The sequence below is a fragment of the Sparus aurata genome, chromosome 23 (assembly GCF_900880675.1).
Source record: "Sparus aurata chromosome 23, fSpaAur1.1, whole genome shotgun sequence".
NCBI classification, from domain to species: Eukaryota; Metazoa; Chordata; class Actinopteri; order Spariformes; family Sparidae; genus Sparus; species Sparus aurata.
In genome coordinates this window covers 4918651-4933728 of record NC_044209.1, presented here as the reverse complement: position 1 = coordinate 4933728, position 15078 = coordinate 4918651, and the positions used below count along the sequence as shown (strand labels likewise).

Here is a 15078-nt window from a genome sequence, read left to right as displayed (position 1 = left end):
TAACAGAAGCTAGGGAGATTTATTTTGCTTCACTACATAAAATTTGTCAGTAAATACCCAATGTTTGAATTAAAAAACATGTATAAAAAGTAGGGTTTCTATCAAGTGCTACATGAGACTGCAGAGGTTGCTGGAGACATCAGACATCATTACATGGAGAGTTATCTTCTTAATCGTCTGTCGGTACAGGTGGACTTAAACTGCAAACATTTCTAACTCTAACTTTACAACTTGTAGACGGATCAATGTATTCTAAAGTGTGTATAGTATAGCGTGAGACGCTAAGTGGTGGTGACATTAAAGTCATGCAGCTGCAAAAATCATAAAAGTGGAGTTCATCTAGTGAGATTATTTTGCTAAACAAAATGTGGAAGTATCATAAACTTGTTTTTGTCACAGGCTTTATTTTTCTGCAATAATCCAAAATAAAACTTAAAAAGGCTTTTTGTACAACGAATCAAGGCAATGCTAACTTTCAGGTTAGCCTGCAAAAATACATCATCCCTGCAGCACTCTAATGGCTTTTCACTTAAACTTGCATTCATATATTACAAAATTCATTTGGATTTATGGCATCCTTGTGTATGGTAGTCCAATATTCCCTCTGTTTTAGCTCCGTTTTTGGTCTCTACCAACACCTGACGGAAATATTCATTTAATCAACAATGAAATCTTCACATTTAACAAGCTAGAATCAGACATTTTTTACCTAGACCAATTCATCAATTTTCAAAATAGTTGGCATTTCATTTTATAGCTGACAACCAATCCATTGATCATTACAGCTCCACTGTTCTTCCATACAGTGTTGCTGCTGCTACTTCCCGAGTTGACACATTTAAGGAAGGAATATTAAAATACAAGATTTTTTAAGATAAATACGATAGTTACATGTCTATTTGAATGTTTTATTAGTAATTATCAGTTGCAATCATTCCCCCAGTCCATACTGGCCATGAAGTGGTCTGTTCCCACTAATTCATGAGAAAACCCATCATGTCATATAAGCTGGGAAACAATCGGGTATCTTCATCAGAGAACGTGGTGTAGGTTTGGTGTCAGCCTACATCTAGTAGAACAAAATAGAACAGGCCTTGAAAAAAATCTGGACACTGAAAGTGAAAGTCAGTGTTGTGGCCCTTTAAGTTCTTATGTAACTAATGGAGTGACCTGTGACATGTATGATCAGACCCCTGTGCATCATAGAACTGCAAATCCCTCATCAGAATAACAGCAACTGGATGATGAGGCGGTCAGGGCCTTTGAACATGGATTTATTTAGAGAGCTGGATACAATGTTTCCCCCTTTATTTCCAAAGGTTGCTCACCAGCACATAAGCAATAAAGTTCTTCAGGCCTCCACATGTGTGGTTGAACCTACCGACTGTCAGGAACAAAGGAATGCAGCTGATCGTGAACATTTATTTTATAGTAGGGCTTGAACTGTGATACAACGAAGAATAATTCATGAGCATATGTTAGGTAAAGTGATGCCAATGAAGGAAGGAGGCGATAAAGTAAGAGAAAAGGGAAAGGAGGATGTATATGTAAATGTAAATTTAAGGAAGGAAGCCAGAAAGAAAAAAACAGACAGGGCATGAGGCTACGACACAAACCGGACACAAAAAAAGCTACTTTAACACCCACTAACATCTGAATTTTATCTTTAATCAGAATGGGGACAACTAATATTTACTTACGTGTCAAATGATTTTAAAGTTGTCACAGGTGTTTACTGACTCAAGCACATTGAAGCTAAGGATGCTGGCTTGTTAACACTACAGCTGTCCCTAACGATTAATCAAACGATTAATCAGCGATTATTTTTTCGATTAGTCGACTAATCTAACGTTTAATTTTTTGATTAATCTAACAATTAATTTTTCAGTTCGATTATTTCACATTACTTGATCAATGTAACTATTTACACAGTATGTATACCAACACATTTTTGTTAACATTTCAATATTTATTAAACATTTCTTAATTTCTTTCTTAATAATGCATTCTGATGCCAGATGTAGCATCTAACAAAATAAATAATAAGAAAAGTCACCCAGGAGGCATACCAAAAATATAAATCTTACCTATGTATGTCTAGCCTATGTAAAATAGTGCACTGAACAGCCAAGCTCAGGACCCATAATCTCATGCTCTTTGGCCTAACATTTCTATATTGAAACACTTAAACACCGCCCTGCAGATTTTTCAAAATGAAATAAAATGCAGACCGTTTATGTTGGAATGCAGACTGATCTGCACGGTAAGGTACAACATACCTTAAACGTTGGCTTTCTCTTCAGATTGTATGCCAGCGTCTTGTTCGAACAGTACGGTTATTTCCCTACTGTGCGACCAAAAGACGTGGGCATAATCATGTCAGTGTTAGCTTCCCTACAACCAGACATGCTAAAAATTCTTCTTACGGTCCCAAACATTACATATGAGGTAGTTGAGCCTGTTTTGCCTTGTATTGTTAATGTTTTGCTTTGTATTGTTTACGTAGAAAATACAGAAGCTACATGTTCATGCACAGGATACATTTTATGTTAAGTTATGAGATTTAAAAAAATCCCAAATGAGTGGGCATTCAATGGGGCTAATGAGGGGTTGATATTCTCAGCCTCCGCAGGTCCTACCACTTCCGGATATTCGCCTACCCCCTTGGTTGGTTGGGACGACGCGTCGACGCGAATTATTCATGTCGACGAATTTATGTCGTCGATTACATCAACTACGTCAACGCGTCGTCCCAGCTCTAGTTAACACAATTCCATCCGTCTCTGTTCAAGCAGTATTCGATCGCTTTTCAGTCAGCGCTGAATTTGAAGAGAGACTGAAGTAAAAGATATTAAACAACACAGATATTAAACTGTTACATTGTCAGTGGCCTTGCCATCTGCCTGATCGATACTTCACATGTGCAACTCCCAGAAATCCTGCATAGCGATATCATTAAAAGAGTCCAGCTTGCCTCACTATGTAGTGCCCCTTTATTATGTTATGGAGTTGCTGATGTGCCCCTGTCTCCAGAGAAACAAGTTGGTGCGTAAAGGTTATCTATATCATAGATACATATCTATATCATCATGCTCTCAAGGCATGGCATAGTATGGTCAATAAGTACAGCAGATTAAAGTACTACTGTAAAAAATCAACACCAAAATATCCAGCAGTCAATCTCTTATGAATCGCCACTCTTAAGATGGCAAAAGGCTTTTTTTTTTTGCTTCAACTTGTCATTCTGAAGTTAAGTACTGATTGCACAGTTGAATGGGCAGCAGAAAAAAATACACCCTATACATGTAGATTAGTTCCCTATAAACCTTGCTTGCACTATGCAATTCTGCCTGCAACTAGTCTTGAAAAGTAAACTCAGCATTACGGCACAAAGGAAGTGCATCTGCCATCGCACCTAAATCCATGATTGTGCCAAGTAAGGTTGATCATATGTATATTTGTTTATTTTTCCAACTTGTCCAACTCATCTGGGCCTTCACTTTTATTGTATGCCACTGGACACTAATTAATTGTTTTTCTTTTGCTTTTTTGTAAACTGCCCACATAGCAAAGATGTATCCAACTGTGTCATTGTGTGCTATCATGCAATATATCAAAACTAATGGTCACAAAGTTCAAATTTTTCAAATGCAGGGATTTTCTATTCTTTTTTTTTTTTTTTTTTTTGGTCTGGCATGATTACAAAAGTTTGGGTTACTGAGTGGTGTTGGTTAAACAAGACATTTGGAGACATTTCCTTGTGCTTTAACAAGCTGGAATGGGCATTTTTTTTACTTTTTTCTGATGGACCAAATGGTCAATAAATCAAGAAAATAATTAGCACTTTATCGATATTTGCAGCCGTAAATCGCACACACATCTGACAGCATTTTAAGTCAGACTGAAGACTGTCATGTGATAGCCTAAGGGTAGCCTATCTTATATTTCTAGCTGAGACAGCCCTGTTAAGCTACAGCCCTCACAGACACAAAAAGATTGAGGTAAATTTGCAGGTACTGTCCTGCACGTTAGCAGAGTGGACACACTGGATGCCTGTGTGCTGCATGGTGGCTGTGTTACTCAGCTGCTGCTGCTACTCAATCGCCTGTTTTTGTTCACATAGGCTTTGTTCCAGCTGCGTGGCTACAGCAGCGCAGCTACTGTGTGTCTGTTTACATGGAGTTTGCCTTTGATAATTATCAACAAATATGATGACATGATTTTCCTTTACCTCACTGAAAGAGCTAGAAAGCTGGAGGGGGAACGTCAAAGAAAGACAGTAAAAGAAAGAGTGCAGGGGAATGATTGTTGTGTGTATTCTTTTCATGTCCGTCACATATTGCTGAAATGCTGAGATGCTGAAATGAAAAGTGACAGGTAAAGCAGCGTGGTGTTTCCTCTCGCTTTTCTAGTTTAATCAAACGCATCTCTTTTCACTGGCCAAGTATGGCATGCTCTAGCCGCTCCATGGTTTGCACGCCCTGGCCTGGGCACCAAGACATTTAGCACTGACTGCTAATTTTAAGAAATTAACGCCGACGTGAACTTGTAACAAACTAAAACTAAATATCTTTCATGTATGATTTTTCTTAATGCGTTTCTTACATTTATCTATTTGAGAGCAATCTTTGCAATATTGTTGCACATTCACAAGAATTTGGGCTTGCATATCTAAATAGTTGGTAGTCCGCCCTGAGTACACCCAGCCAGTCCGCTCTTCCTAACTAGCCCAGAGTCACTGCGGCTGCAACAGCTCAAGAGGTTGCAGTGTTTACCGGGGAAACTACAGTTCGCGCTTCACTCGATCAGCTCCACCACTGGCTGTTGGTTTTACAGACCAACCATAAGAAAAACACGGACGCAACCCTGGCTAATTCTCTTCTCGTTTTTGGTGTTAGTGAACTGTTAATTCGTCTTGGCCCACTGACTTCCCTCCCACTGGATCAGCGCACTTCCAGGGCACCCTGGTTGTGTGTGGACACAGCCGGACAGTCACATGCCCCACTCATCTCCCTCCCTTTTGTTGTCCAGCAGACAAAAATCTCTGTCAGAGTCTCTTTTGACAAGAAGGCACCAATCATTTAACCTCCACCACTTTTCTCGCTTCTCCCCTCGAAAAAGGCATTTGGCACGGAGTTCAAGGACCACAAACAGCACCATAGTATAGCACCTGCACCTAGCCAATGCACAAAAACCTAACAAACAAAATGTCAACTGCCTTCCCCTGTTACTGTACCATCAACTTTAAAAAAAAACATTATGTCACCAGCAGCAAAGTCAGTTTTTGTTGTTTTGAGCTACTGATATGCAATATGACAGCTAAACACCAACACCATGTGAATATTTTCTGGTAGATGACATGGAGAATAATGTCATAAAGCAGAAGGTTGCCGTATTTCATGCTGAGCATTAGCTTGATCCTTCGGAAGAGGGCTGCTGTCTTCACTTGACAATGCAAGTCAGAGTCAGCAGAATGCTGCAGAACACCTTCAAGAAGAGCAGTATGTGAGCAATGCATTATAGCCACCATTAAAGCTTTGAGAGGAGGACTACTGGTACTCTCTTGCTGTTTGTAGCTGATGGGTTACTAGTTTATTTGGTTAGTGGATGGCCCTACCAGAGTACAGTGGTAACTGCTGTGCTTTGTAAGCTTCAGGTCGTACTGAAGCTGGTGGCTGTTTAACTTCAGGTTGCCTGCTGTTGGTCGCGCTCTTGATAGCAGCTAGCTGTTCAGTTAACCCCTACTCAATAACTACTGGCACACGGGTGACTGCTGTGTGAGGGCAGGTAATGGCTGGGAAGTGTTACCTGTCCGGTGCTAGCTATTGTATCTCTCAGGTGTCGGCTCAAGGTAGCGACAGCAGCGTGGTTAACTATTTCTAAGTTAGCTGCGATGTTAACTGAATAGTAGGTGTGTAGCCAGTGGCTTAGCAAGCACAAAATGTCACCCCTCAATCTCCAACCATTCTCAAAGAAGAAAAAAAAAAAAAACCTCGACCCGCCGGACGGTAGGTATATCCTTCTCGTACAGTCACGCATACACGTACACACGCACGCACACGCTCCCTCATAAACCCCACGGTACCGTGGATGTCGGCGGGGTCCTCCTGGAGAGCGTATTAGCGCAGAGGTCTCCTTCTCCCGGCGTCGGTTTCCGCCGAGGCTCGGTGCGAGTCCCCGGTGCGAGCTCCTCCGCGCGTTCGCCTCGCAAGACAATGTAGTTTTAACAGGCAGGACGCGGCTCACCTCCTATCGTCTCACCTCCTCCATATTTACAGTCTGCCTCTCTCCCCCTCTCTCTCCCCCCTCTCTTTCTCCCACCAACAACAACATTATTGACGTCCTCTTCATGCCACGTGACCAGTCTGCTGCGGCTAAAAATAGCCTCAATAGAAACCAATGGAGGCAGACAGACATGGCAGAAGTAGAAAAAAGCAGGCAGACACACACACGGTTAAGTTTGCCTCACCCTCACTTTACCATTGTTACCTACCCGAGCTACCGGGTCGGGTCGGCCGGTACCTGACCTGCAGATAACACAACTCAAGGACTGCGCACCCAAAAGACTTTCAGGAATGTTTCTAAACACTTTAGCTGCGCAGGTAGCCTAATGCGGAGATAGGTAGGCCTTACTTGTTAAATAAACCTCATCAGTCAAAAGAAAATCGTTTAATCAGAAAATGCACATCAAATGCATCCTTCCTGTCAACTGTGACAACTTTCTGCTCTTTTCAAAGCTGGTTTTACCTTGTGTGTCGCACGTATGACACGTATAATCAAGTTACAGAGCCAAGCATCAGATTTTGCAGAAAAATATATGAATACCCCGTGACCTTTAATAACTTACTGCTGATCTGAACCCTCAAAGACTCTTATGACCATTTGGAAGAATAAATGTACAACTCAGGCCCCTAGGGACTTCCAAAAGCATCTGTTTTATTATGATATATACATATATATTTTTCTTCTTTGGTTGATTTGATCAATTGTAACTCTGTTTGGGAACATGTGCTATCAAAGCGTGCATTATCAAACGACAGGGCCTCAAGATTCGAACCTGCCTTTTCACAGCCCTGACGCTACAATGAAATGCTGGCAGATAACATTTTGCAAACCACAGCGCTGTCATGAGATAACTGACAATTAGACCTAAAGAAATGTAAAGTTTCATCCATGGTTCTGCAGAGACATACAGTGCAAACTTTTTGTATGATGATTGGATTGTTTATTACCTGGTCTCAACGGTACTCTATTAAGTTTCAAGCAATATTTTTACGAGTGGGTCCCAGTTTCGTTTGGATGCAAAATACGTGCATTGTAATAAACTTTGCCGCCAGTTTTTTTTTTTTTTTTTTTGACAATCAACAATTAGTGGTGCTAAGATGTGGAAAAGGTCTTTCATGCAGCATCAATCACCCTGGGCCTGTTGAAAATGTGATGGGAATTTTTCACTATTTCTTGAAACCAAGGAAACTTACATTATGCATTCAAAAGTCACATTTGAATGCATATTACACACCGCTTGACTACTGCGCTGCCCATTCTGACAAAACAGTTTGAGCAAATTCAGAACAAAGAAGCTGATTTTATAACTACACTGTTTACAATAGAATAATGACAACAAATTGATTAGCAGGTTGTGACATACACATATTTTTGGGAATATATTAGAATATTTTGTTTGTACTGTTGCTACTTTTGCAATCACTATCGTAGCAGCAATTTATACATCTCTGTAATCACCATCGCAGAACCTGCTTGGAGCATCATATTGACGCATTCCCCTACCCAACCCCTTTTTATGCAATGTTTGTACAGTTCTATGCTACCTGATTTTCTGTTTGCTAATTTGACTTAACACAGGAATAAGACACATATGCAAAAAAATCCTGAATACCTGAACATACTAAAAGGAATGTTTAACAGGTTATGAAAGAGTCTCAATTGAATGCCTATGCCTTCCTATGACCTACATAGGCAAATGGCTGTTTCTGAATAGTTAAAGGTTGAATATGTAATATGCTTATTAAAAGCTATATTTTTTCAAAAATAATACATCCACGGGGCGTTTAGAGGGGCGCAGATTAAAAGTAATGCGTTTCCTTGAAAATTATATTTAGTCTGAAATAAATAATTTAAGAAATTTTGATGGGTTCGACAATGACTTCCTGTTTACATCGTACCAGCCAAATAGCGGCCGGCATTGCGGGTTGCCAATTTCGCAACCTCGGCAATGCTCGGCAAAGCTCGGCACAGCTAGGCTGACACTGGGTAAAATGGCGGAGTCTGCAAGCTCTTCAGAGCCCCAGCGAACGGAACGGTGCGTTATCTGTCCCAGCTGCTGAGTGACCGGAGAAGAGCAAAAACCAGAGTAAATATCGGTGAAGCATACGCTCGATGGACTCAGGTAAAGGATTTCCACGGCATCAAAACACACGCGGAAATGGCGAACTTTCTCCTGGATCGGTAAGCTAACTCGCTTGCTAACTTAGCTAACGTTACCTGTCGGTCAAACTCCTCTGCTATACTTATTTTCATTATATCACGTTGATCCTAGATATGAGAATACTGATCGTGACCCATCGACCTCCACACCCAGTAAACGGAGGAAACAGAGGCGGCTCAATCCTCCTGCCCTGTCCAAACCTGGCAACCCGACCGCTGGAATTACCTTTTTGTTGTCGCGACTACAATCTTGAGACACTAGATGGTGGCATTCAGCTCATATTCCATATTCCACCTTTAATATAGTTATTCTCAATGCCTGTCACAGGATCTTACTCCAACTTAACTGGGTTGGATAAGTCATAAAATTCAAACTTCGTTATGGTGGAGTGCCGAGGATGAGTCTCACAGTCTGATTAAAGAAGCTTGTTTACTTTGTTTCACCAACGTCATATTACAGCTGTTAACTTTAATCCCGCAGACAGCAGTATTTCGCTCGCTTTCAAAACAAATGCACGCATTACCCAGATCGAGATCTTTACGAGATAAGGAGGTGGAGATACTACCGCTTTTGTCCCCTACAGTTAACAAGTAATTAATATTCTTTCTAGCTGCTTTAAAGGGGCACTCTGCGATATCTGGGCATGTTGTTGGTTTCAAAATTATGAACTAATCCTATCAACAGGGTGTGAAGAGGTTCTGGCGTTACGTCCAAGATGCCTATGTGTCACATTGCAGAGATATCCACTACTAAGCAGTCAGCGACCAGCTGTTCCTTCTTACAATTCCACTACCTGTCCTCAGAAGTGATAACGTGTCACTGTAGCCTGTTATCTGCTGCAGGACGATGAAGTGATGGCTCCCACTAACATCAAACGTTGGCTGTTTACCAAAAGATATCTGTAATGTAACTTATGACAACACAGTGTAACAGTTAGCGTGATGTGACTGTTTTCTTTTTACTGTAGTGTTGCTAAAACTGAGCTAAGTAAGCTAAAATGGAAACAAAAGAACATCATAAGAAAGCAGCCTTATTTTGACCTGCTGTTGGAGTTTCAGCTGTAAAACAAACAGCCAGTGGGGGGCGTGAAGAGCGAACTGCAGTGTCCCCGGTAAACACACCAGCTCTTCAGCTGTTGCAGCTGCAGTGACTCTGACTGTTTTGTGTATTCTTGTTCTGCTGTCAATGAATAGACGCCTTTAAATTACAGATGACTGTAATTTGCAATTATATGGACCCAGAAGTAGACAGACTGAAAAGAATATTCAGTATTCAATATTATATTGTAACCACTTGGCATTTCCGTTTTGCAATGCATTTTTGAGGACAGTACAATAACATAGAGAAGGGGGACTATGTAACATTTGAAAGACAAAATAACACTCAGAAGACATTAAACACATCCTTGGTCAGTTCAGCACACTCAGGAATTTTGCTGCTACAGCCTTGCTTACACAGCCTTACACAAAGTGGACTTACAAAAGGATAAGTTAAGTTAAACTATGCCACCATTGGCTTGGAATGCCATCAGCTTGTGGGGGCTAATGATCGCAAAGTATGCTGACTTTATAACTGCTGTCTCTTCCCAACACAGTTACGCCATCCTTTAGCATTCACCATTATCCTGTAATTGTCACTTGTGGCCACAGCAGCCACTGTTCAGCAAAAGTTACACAGCCTTGCATTAAGGCCCCCATCCTGTCAGCTGAGATTTACTGTGGTTTAATGATATATGTTCCTTAACATTAATTAAATAAGCATAAGCAATCTGAGGTACACAGGGGGTATGAGACCTTGTGGTAGTTGTCTGCTTTGCTTTGGTTGGTATTCCAGCCTTGTAAGTAGTGTAGCACATTTGTGTTTGATTGTCAGTAGGTTTACACTCATTGAAGCAGTGAAAATGTGTGTTCTCGTTAGGATTTAAAGGGGCTCTGTCGAACCTCTGTGTTGTGTCAGGTCACGCTACAATCTGCTCACGTATGGCCAATTAAAAAAGTGATTCAAAAAGTGATTCATTAAATGACAATTTGTTACATATAGCCCCGAAAAACAAAAAGGACACAAATATACTGAATATAATGCAGGTTTACATCAATAGAAAGAGGCGAAAGGTCCTAATGGATGCAACATTTCCATAAAATGAAATATAATACAGTACATTGAAGTGTTTTTACATGTCCAGGGGAGTACTAGTATATATGTGAATAAGTACTATAAAGCCTTTTGTGGCTCCAGAGTAAGAATAAAATCTGATCATTTGCCTTCAGTGATGTCACTATAGTGACTAAAGATGCATTGTGGGTAATTTAGGTACCAAATGTTGGTCTCAAGGTCTCTGGTACTGCATTGATTTTGACGAATCATTAACATACCATCCATAATGAGTCCAGCAGTGTTACAGGAGTGCAATGCTTGACCAGTGGATGGTTTTTCATAATCTGCTATTTACAATGTGACTGTGCAGAAGGCAATTTATCAGATTGAATGCAGGTTCCTCTGGTGTCACAAAACACTTCAACATGATGCTACTTCTTAAATACTACTTCTCTACTACTTTTCCATATCTGCAGTAGTACTCCCCAAGACCTCTAAACACACTTTAAAGTGTACAATTAGTTAGAGTTATTCTTTCATCTGTTGGCCAGACTGAAATATCACAACAACTTTGAAATTTTGTCCCTTATCGCTTTGGTGATTGCCTTGACTTCTCCTCTAGTGCCACTATTAGGGTTGAGACGTATCAAAATGTTTCAGTTGACTTTTCATGTAGCACCATCTGTGTCCGTCCAATACTTTTGTTTAAGAACAAATACCTGTACTGGTAACATTCACATCAACCTCTGTGTTTTGTGCTAATTAACAATCATTTGCATGCACGTTTGAGTAAGATGGTGAACATGATAAACAAAATTCCTGCCTAAAAACAACATGCTAGCATACTGATGTTAGCATTTAGCTCAAAGCACTGCGATGCATATGTACAGCCTCACAGTGCAGCTAGCATGGCTGTAGTCTTCTTCCATTACACAATTATAGCATTTCCAATGCTCAGATGGCCATGAGTCTTGGCCTACTGTGTCATCAAGAGCAACTGTGTTGTCAACAACCCACTGAGAGTCACATCGTGCAAACTGAGCATAAATCTTTCTTTGCTTGGAAACAATAAATGCGGTACACACAGTACACAGAAGGAAAAAAAAATTGCTTCTATTTGAGAATAACATAATAACAAAATGGATTAAAAATAACTTTAAGTATGATTCATACTGGTAAAAATAACTGTCAGAATTAACAGTGACAAGATCTAGGTGGATTAAAGACAAATCTCCCTTTCATTCATCATTGTTTACAATACAAGGAGAGCAGAGGGAAAGAGACGAGAGGAGGAATCATGCTATAAATATCTCCACTCTAAGCACAATGTGCCTGCAAAACTGATAGATGAGGAGGAAGAGGTGGAGGGAGCTGAAGCAAAGGAGATTGGTAAGAGATGCGGGAGGAAAGAAGGTGCGAGAATGCGCCAGAGCAGGGTGGTTGGAGAAAAGATGAAGGGAACAAGGACAGAGGTAGGGTGAGAGATGAAGGAAGGAAGGAAAAAGGAAGTATGGTAAGGGTGAGATGGGGGATATGAGGGAGTGGGGAGGGTATAGAAACGGGAAAGGAGAGGAGAAATATTCTGCACCAACAGAGGAATGCACAGAAGATGGAAAAGAGGGACAGAGCGGGGGATGGAGTGAAAGGACAGAGAGAGTGAGAGACAGGAATAGAGAGAAAGAGAGAAAGAAAGAGCTATTCTGGTAATGATGTTGTTGCCATGGAGACGCTGCTGTCCTCAGTCAGACTACTCCACAGGTGCCTTGTGGGTATTTTTAAAGGACTTCACTGATTGGGGGAGGTCTTTGAAACGGAGTACTATTGATTGGTTGACATAGGTAAATGTCAAAGGTCATTCCATTGTATCCCATTACCCTCCCAGTAGGTTTTCATCTGCTCCTCCTTTATAATTTTCTTCTTCCGTTGCTTGTCATGAAATAACAGTCAAGAAATAAAGTCATTTAAGGATGAAAATAATATCATATACTGCCCAATGCATAATTCACTGTATGTCTAGTGTTAAACCTACTCTGTACTCAGTTTAAAGCAAAGTTATATTTTTATCAGTTGAGAGTGAGAGACCTTTCTTTATATCAAAGTGGCATTAATCAATATTTTTGTATCAACAATGGATCATAAATCGTATGTGAAAGGAGTCATCCTGCAGTTCCCCTCAGATCTATAGTGTTTCAATGTCTTTCAGCTTATTGTTTTGGTTTTGCAACCCACAATTATACTGTTTTGGTTCAATCTGTCCACTCTCATCAACGTTATGTTGCAGCAGACCTTTGTCACCACAATTACATGACTTTTGATGGCTGTGCTTGAGAAACAGCTCACCAAATCAAGATCAAAATGAATAGATATGTCTTTAATACCTGACACCAAGGAGAATATTCTTTACCCCACCCCTCTAATGTAATCAAGTTGTATATATATAGGCAAATGTCAAAAACACACTTTCAAAAGGTTTACTATGGAACATAAAAACAAACGAAAATATGTGTGATACCACTTAACGTAAGTAATGTATCTTTAAGGATTGTAGAGAATTCCGATCACTGATACTAGCCGGATAGATTTAATAGACAATATTTTTCATGTAAAATGAGAAAACTTACGCCTAACCATAGCTGGTCCATATGATGGTAAAATCATTTTACATTCACACAAGTCAAACTTCAACAGTCCGTCTAGGAATCTGGCCATACATTTTAGTTAGCTATGTTTCACAGGACAATTTGCAAGAAGACCCTCAGATCCAGGTCTTCTTTCATTCCTAAAGGTGTAAGAGTCTCTAGTTCAGTGATCCAATATGCTTCAGGTTTCAGGAGAGCTCCCTTGAAGTTACAACTGCATCTGGAAATTTGAACACTCTCAGTATCAGTGTACCAATATTTGGTCAGGGGATGTTTCATTTGTGCAAGTGGAGAGCATAGTAGTTCACCAAAATGACAGCTTGAATCTTTAAAATAGTGCATGTTCATCTGTTTTACTTGAGCCTCCACATCTACCTCTACGATCCTTTTACCAAGTCACTGACCACTGTTTTGTGTACATTTCTACACATTGTCACATGGAGCCCCTTTAATTAGTGAGCTTTATCCATGCTGTTTGGTGTTTTTTGTTATCTCTTGCCAGAGCCAGGCTATAGTTCCCCATTGCCAGTTTATGCTAAGCATAGGCTGGCTGGCTGCTGGCTGTAGCTTATTTATCTAACCTTTTTTATTTAAGTCTTATATGTACATGGACAAATACACACCATTTGTGCTCCACTCTGAAACCAGTGTGTGTTTGATTGTGACCTCATGCTTCACGAGTGGGTGGATATAAAATCTCAGACTAATAGATGTGACACAGGTTCAAACCCGCACAGGTAGAAATGTGTCCAGTCATACAGAAGGAGGACCAAAGACTGTGTTATAACACCTGAGAGAAGGTGAGACAAATGGGCTCCACAGTGTCATTGAAAGTTAAAGACAATAAAAGATGAAGAGAGAGGGAGAGAGAGGCTGATGAACTAACATGTCACTATGCAGCACACGCACACACATGCACACACACACACACACACACGCACACACACACACACACACACACACACAGACAGACATATATTTATATATACACACAAGCAAGCAAAAGGAGCAGTGATGAGTCAGCCTCATGTGAGTCATAGGAGAAATCAGAAATGTCAGACAGAAAAAGAGCACACACACACGGCAAACACACACAAACTTACACTCAGTGGAAGGATTGACAAAAGCATGGACACACACACACACACACACACACACACACTCACGCACACGCACACACGCACACACAGATCACAGTGCAGCAGTACATTTTCAGACATCTAAAATCTTACCTACACACGTTTGGGCGAATGGCTGATGGTGAAAGGAATCTCCTCCATAACTTTTCATTTTCCCATGATGCCCTTTGAGACCCTCACAGCCCCAACAACAAGGTGAACACAAGTGATCCTAATGCTACGATACAGTAAGTGCTTCACGCTAGCCTGATAAGAAACTGAATTAGACTGCAGTGCCCTCAAGAGGAGAGGAGCGAAGGATGCATGGAAGTCCCTCCTGTATTACTCAGTTACCTTAACTGCACTTACAAACATGACTTTACTTGACTAAATATACTTACTTTATATATTTAGGTACAGTACTGGTTCTTGTTCTCTCAGTAGTGCTTCCCAAATGTATTGTAATGAATGTAATATATAATGTAATATATTTGCAAATATATATACATGTGTGTGTATACATATATATATATATGCATATGCACAGGAGCTGCAGTCTTGCCTTAAATGCCATTGAAATAGTATTTGGGAAGCTGCTCCTAGTATCAAGTTCTTTTTTGTCATATGCACAATTACACTGAAGCAGCCTTTCTAAACTTGGACAGATCTGCTGAAGTGATAGAAATTGGTAAAAATGTAAATGGTTTAAATACTGTACATCAATTTACTGACTTGCAGAACTAGGTGAAAATGAAGCTGATCAGCAGATGTTAAGCAGAAA

At 40.4% G+C, this 15078-nt stretch overlaps 1 protein-coding gene across 3 annotated transcripts in view; it reads right to left on the bottom strand.

Annotated features, from left to right (window-relative positions):
- The window catches only part of hdac5 (histone deacetylase 5), a 73448-nt gene extending 58912 nt beyond the window's left edge, over nt 1–14536 (bottom strand). Inside the window, exon 1 of one of the 3 annotated variants that reach the window (XM_030407123.1) lies at nt 14412–14536. The gene's annotated coding sequence lies outside the window, so the exon portion shown is untranslated. Of the gene's footprint in view, nt 1–6085; nt 6365–14411 lie in introns of those variants that run through there. The other 2 variants (XM_030407124.1, XM_030407122.1) reach the window with 2 other exon arrangements.
- Nucleotides 14537–15078: the final 542 nt, after the last annotated feature.